The sequence below is a fragment of the Anopheles merus genome, chromosome 3R (genome assembly GCF_017562075.2).
Source record: "Anopheles merus strain MAF chromosome 3R, AmerM5.1, whole genome shotgun sequence".
In the NCBI taxonomy this organism is placed as follows: domain Eukaryota; kingdom Metazoa; phylum Arthropoda; class Insecta; order Diptera; family Culicidae; genus Anopheles; species Anopheles merus.
Window position 1 is genome coordinate 48,670,711 of NC_054084.1, and position 6,015 is coordinate 48,676,725.

Sequence of the window (6,015 nt, forward strand, 5' to 3'; positions counted from 1 at the left end):
TGGACCATTCGAGCGGATGATGCAAAAGCTCTGGGCGTGATTGAACGACGCATCCTCCGGGCCATCTTTGGTGGTGTGTTCGAGCATGGAGTTTAAAGGAGAAGGATGAACCACGAGCTTGCTGAGCTGTACGGCGATCCGAGCATCCTGACGGTGGCAAATGCTGGCAGGATACGATAGTTGGGGCATGTCATGAGGATGCCGGACTGATGCCCCACCAAGAAGGTGTTCGACAGCGACTCACATGAGACGCAGAGGAGTACAGCGAACTCTATGGCTGGATCAGGTGAAGCGAGATCTGTCAGAGATCGGGTATCTACATGGATGGGAGGCTGCTGCCAGGGACCGAGCATCCTGGAGAATGATTGTTGACCGGACCATGTCTCATCGACGTACTCTACTACCAGGCCAGTGAGCAGGCCAAAAAGAGAGGTAGATGTTATTGTGTGGATCAGAGAACAGTACTTTTTACAACAAAACATAGTGTTTCAACAAGATGGCGCTCTGTGTCACACTTAGAACTGCACTCAGAATTGTTCGCAGTAGCATTTTCCGTTCTGCGCGATGGATATGTAGCTGCCATCCAGCTCCGATCTTAATCCGCTGGATTACTCAATATGACACGTCATGAAGGCCAAGGCCTATTCTAAACACCACCCCAGTACAGCAAGCCTCCGACAAACATTGACCCGTGTCTGGAGAGAAATGGAGGGAGACTATATTATTAGAATCCGCCTTACATTCCAGAATCATGCGGAGGCCATAATTGAAGCGAATGGAAACTTTATCGATAATTAAATATGATTTTGAGAATTTTTATAAATTTTGACGTTGCTCGATGGTGCAAACATTATCACACATACGGTACTAGGATTCAAGTCCTGAAATAAAACAATGGGTATCAAGATTGTTTTCTTAACCCTCATCGTTGAACGTTTGAAATAAAAACTATGATTGTTTGTCGCAGGTTATGTATATGCTTTTAGTGCTCTTAAAATAACGAATAATCCTTTTCACCGTTTCTTAGTACTAGATAATATGGCATAGTTACAGGGCTTTGAAGGATCCCCTTTACTCTGAAGTATACTCCAAAATAAACGGCTCTCAAACCCTCAAATTCAAATCAGTATCTTACGACGACCCACTATTTGACCTACACCTGTGGTGGTTTTGGTAGGTTTTGGGAATTTTTTGGTAGCCCTGAAAAGAGCTGATTAAGTGGTGGTTGGGAGGTGGTGTTGCGGTGTTCCACAGAGCGAAAACACATTCTAACGGTCAATGTGTTGACTATTATTGTCTTTCACTGCCTGGCAGCGAGTAGCCATATCCGTGATGAGATTCTGGCATCTTTCTGGAGGTATGCGTTTCCACAATTCCTCGCAGCGTTTCCATAGCTCATCGGCAGAGTATGCATGCTGGTTCTTGAGCTTGTCCTTAAGAATTGACCACAGATTTTCAATCGGATTGAGGTCAGGACTCAATGCAGGACACGGTAGAACTTGCACATCCTGGTTTGCCAAATAACATCCAACTGTTCGTGATGTGTGCTTTGAGTCGCTATCATGCTGAAAGATGTAATGCTCTTCGTCGCCGAATTTTTGTCGAGCGTATGGCAACATCTTACAACTAAGTATTTTTCTGTACCCTTCCGAGTTCAGTGTCCCGATGATACGTACCAAAGGACCCGGGCCGTGCCAGGAGAAGCAACCCCACACCATTACGTGGCCGCCTCTGTGACTAAGGGTTTTTACCGTGTTTTTCGGATGATACGCCTGATTGGGAAGGCGCCAGACGTATTTTATGCCGTCCGAACTATCCAGATTGATTCTGGACGCATTCGAAAAAAATATTTTCATCCACCAAGTGATGGATGCAGTTAGATGTTCTTCGGCAAACCGAATGCGCGCTTCTGCGTGGGGCGGCTGCAGCTTCCGAACCTTCCGTGGTCTCCGGGCACAGAACCCAGCCTTTCGTAAACGGCGAGACACCGTCTTCGACGAAACTTGCAATCCAAGCTCCTGCTTCATGCGAGTGCAAGTAGTGAAAGGGTCCGCCCTGACCTTTTCAACAATCTGCGCGTCAACGTTAGACGTAGTTTTTCGCGGACGACCGGTCGACTTACCCGTAGCCTCGCTACGAATGGCGTTGTCCACAAACATCCGCGAACGGCCGAACGCCTTGCAGATTGTCTTTATTGGGACGTTCTCACGAAACAGCCCCTGAATGTGTTTCCGCTCCTTTGGTGTGCAGTGCTTAACGCGACCCATGATGATTTTGTGGAATTTTTTAACAGCAACCTTACACCTTGACCACTGACTGAAGAATGAAGTGCAAAACGATCAGAAACGCTTCTCCAGAAATAGCATCGAATAATATACATCTTTCTAATTCTGCAATCTGTACGATTCGCAAGTTCATCCAAGCCGTTCTCTTCTGCAGTGTAGGGAACCGTGATCTGATGAATGATTTCTGCATTTCGAAAACATTTCGTTTCGTTTGATTCTTCATTAGTGTTTTTGTAACATGAGCATCATGTTTATGGCTATAAACCATGAGATGTATAAACTATGTGTTTGTATGCGGTAATCAGCCGTAAACGATCACATCAAATGTGATATGGAAATCGCTACAAGGCAAATGAGGGTTTGGGTCGGTACGTACTGTGGTGATCATGGTAGTCCTGACCTGTAGCATATGCACGTATGTATGTATTCACTAACATAGGTGCAGTCACTGCCTGTAGTATAAAAAAACAACCGACAGTGGTTTTATAACCTATTTATGCGGAATGTATGTCTCTTTTTGGGCCGGTCTGGTGGTACAGTCGTCACCTCGTACGACGTAACAACATGCCCGTCATGGGTTCAAGCCCCGAATAGACCGTGCCCCCATACGTAGGACTGACTATCCTGCTATGGTAACAATAAGTCACTGAAAGCCAAGCTCTCTTCATTAGTGGGTACTGGCAGGCCTTGACCAACAGCGGTTGTTGTGCCAAAGAAGAAGAAGAAGAAGAAGAGTATGTCTCTTTCTCCAATCGTTCTGTTGCTCAAGCTGAAACCTACCCAAATATGGAGAAGATGACAAAGAAGGCACTCGGTTTGCAGATAAACGAGGCACCACGCCAGCCTGTTACTGGCTTAACCAGCGGCCCTACTAACAAATCCAGACCAACGTAGGGGTCGTTGTACGAATAGGTAAACGCATTTAGACGCACACGTATAGGTAGACGCGCTTTGAAATCGTCCAAAATTTCATCTATCTCGGGTCAAAGGTCAGCGTCGCGACCACATCATGGAAGCAAAGCTACGTGCAAAAATGCCGGTTGTCAAACGATCAGCCTGAGTAAGCAGTTCCGCTTAAAAAAAAACATGTCGCGAAGGACGAGCTGGAGTCATCTCTCTTTCTCTCTCTCTCTCTCTCTCTCTCTCTCTCTCTCTCTCTCTCGCCCTCTCGCTCTCTCGCCGTCACCGGTTCGTGGTCCGTTCCCTCCATGTGGTTTGTGACCATATAATATCACCGGACGAATGAATGTGCTCACATTTCGTACACTCTCGAGGTCTTCCGGATCTCAGCAGCACCTAAAAATTAAAAAAGGCTGTGATTATATCGTACTTATGCAGTACCAGTACTCACATACAACTCTGAGACGTATCCAAATCTAACGAAACCCTCTTAGCCGCGTTCAAAAGGGAGATGCTTGGAACGGTATTTGGCCCGTACGTGTGGAAGGACAATGGAGGAACCGACAGGTCTAATACTTTGTCCAAATCAGCAGTGTCGGTGAGTGAGTACGGAGCAGTTTTTTTCTCGTTTTTTGTAAACATGTTTAGGGGAAGGTAGGTAAAGACGAACGCTGCGGGTAAGATTCTCACTTCTCATAAATGCATCAAAATGGTAATTTTCGAAAAAATCAACAATGCAGCATCCTAACTTAAAGTTAAACAACACATTTGAGAACATTGTTGGCATAATATATGCAAAATTGGTTAAATCCACGAACAAATAAAATTTTCAATCATGTGCACCCTTGTGGATCTAATTTGACTACTACGGATCTTAAGCTCTACAGCTTGTATTGTATATATTTCCGGAAGTTTTATTTAATGAATGAGTTGTCGTGATCATTAATGAAAAAACTGACGAAAGAACGAGAATGAAAGCAATGCAAAATATTGTTTTCTGGTGGTTTAAACATCCTGGCACCAAAGTGGGAAAGACGGACACTTTGTTATAGGGAAAGATGGACACCGAATTTATTGATTTATTTTACTTCTTATTTCAATTGGTGATGAATCGTTTTCTTCAAATACCTTAAATAAGGGTATTCCAAAGCTATAAACCAATCAGCAACTAGAGAAAGCATGCGAGAAGCGGCTGATGAGGCGCTTCACGAAATCGAATATCTTGTCATGACTTGAACAACTTTAAGCAATAAAAATATGAGGCATTGATACGACATCGTTCAGGAATAGATGAGAAATTCTATGGGATTACAAATATAAAATGTTAAATTTAGACATGGTGGAAAATGGCTTAAACTATTAACAAGACCCTCAAAAAATACCGGGGTCATGGACTTTTCGCTGAGTAATTTCCTAAAAGGAAGTTCTAGACTGTTGTTATGTAAGCTGGAGCAACGTCAGCTGTAAGTGCGCGATATTTCAATAATGCTTTAGATGCTGCATTCTACGATATATTAGAAGCGGTGCTTACAGTTCCTTTTGTAAATATTCTTCTCCTATCAATTTCATTCATTTTGGATTATAACCTCACAGTAGTTAAAAGCTTCACTTACATAGCCACTCTGTGCTGTCATTAAGGAACACATTTATTTTCTTCCCTTTCAAAAAAAAAAAAAGAAATGCTTGAACTGTAAGTTCAAACCCCTAGTGTAAACACCCACAGGCAGGAGACCTGACAATCTTTAGTTAAGATTTCGTCAACTCAATTGAATAAATCGATGTACTTTAGTGTATGAATAAACACAATCATTTTTTGCTCTTAAAAAATGGTGCTTACATTTCCAAAAACCACGGCTGAATGAACCGTCGTTGCAATAGGCCAAGAATTGGTTTATAAACGTATCAGGACGTGGAGAGCGATAGAATTTGTTACAATACTGTAAAACTCTTCACTTTCCAACGTTTTCCACAGGTGTCCATCTTACCCTTCATGGTGTCCATCTTTCCCATATCAGGTGTCCGTCTTACCCGAACATTTCAAACCCGCACGAAAAAAATCATGTTTTTCATTCATGAAAAAAAACACAAAAATCGATGGAAACTTTAAAGTTTGAACACATTTTCTGATAAAGCATGAGTGTAAGATAATGTATGCACATTTTCATTGGTCGTTGCGCTAATATATCCCTAGATTTTTACCATTTCCCTTAACGTGTCCGTCTTTACCTACCTTCCCCTACCAATTCCCAAGCTAGATTAACTTTGTGAGATTTTTTTTAAGTTTCCAATCGAAGATTATCATCATTCGTTAGCTGTTATGCTTTACCTAAAAATTAAAAAAAAAATAATCATTTGGACGTGTCGACGTGTGTTAATGGATGGGACTAACAATTGATGGGTTGTTAATAGGTGGGACGAACATTGTAGTTTGCAAAATGTGTCATATTATCAAATCCTATGATAGCCTTGTTTTCAAGCACTTATCATTATCGTGGAATTATTATTATTGTTGGGGCTTCTTTTTTTTATTTTATTTCTCTTACAAACGACCAAAGTCAAAGCTAAGTAGCTGTTTTGAATCTTGAATGATGGCTAGATTTACCTCGATTATGTAAATAGTTTAAAAATAAGTTTTACGCTTATTAAACCTTACAGTATCTTAATTGCATATTAAAATAAGCCTTGTTTTCGATGTCCAAATGCCACTGCATGCACAGACATACATACTTACCGCGTTCTTTTGGTTCTATCAACATTGCTGGCACATTCAATAAACATACTGGCAAAATTCCTGGAAGAATCTACTTTACAATCTCAATTTGTTGTCTAC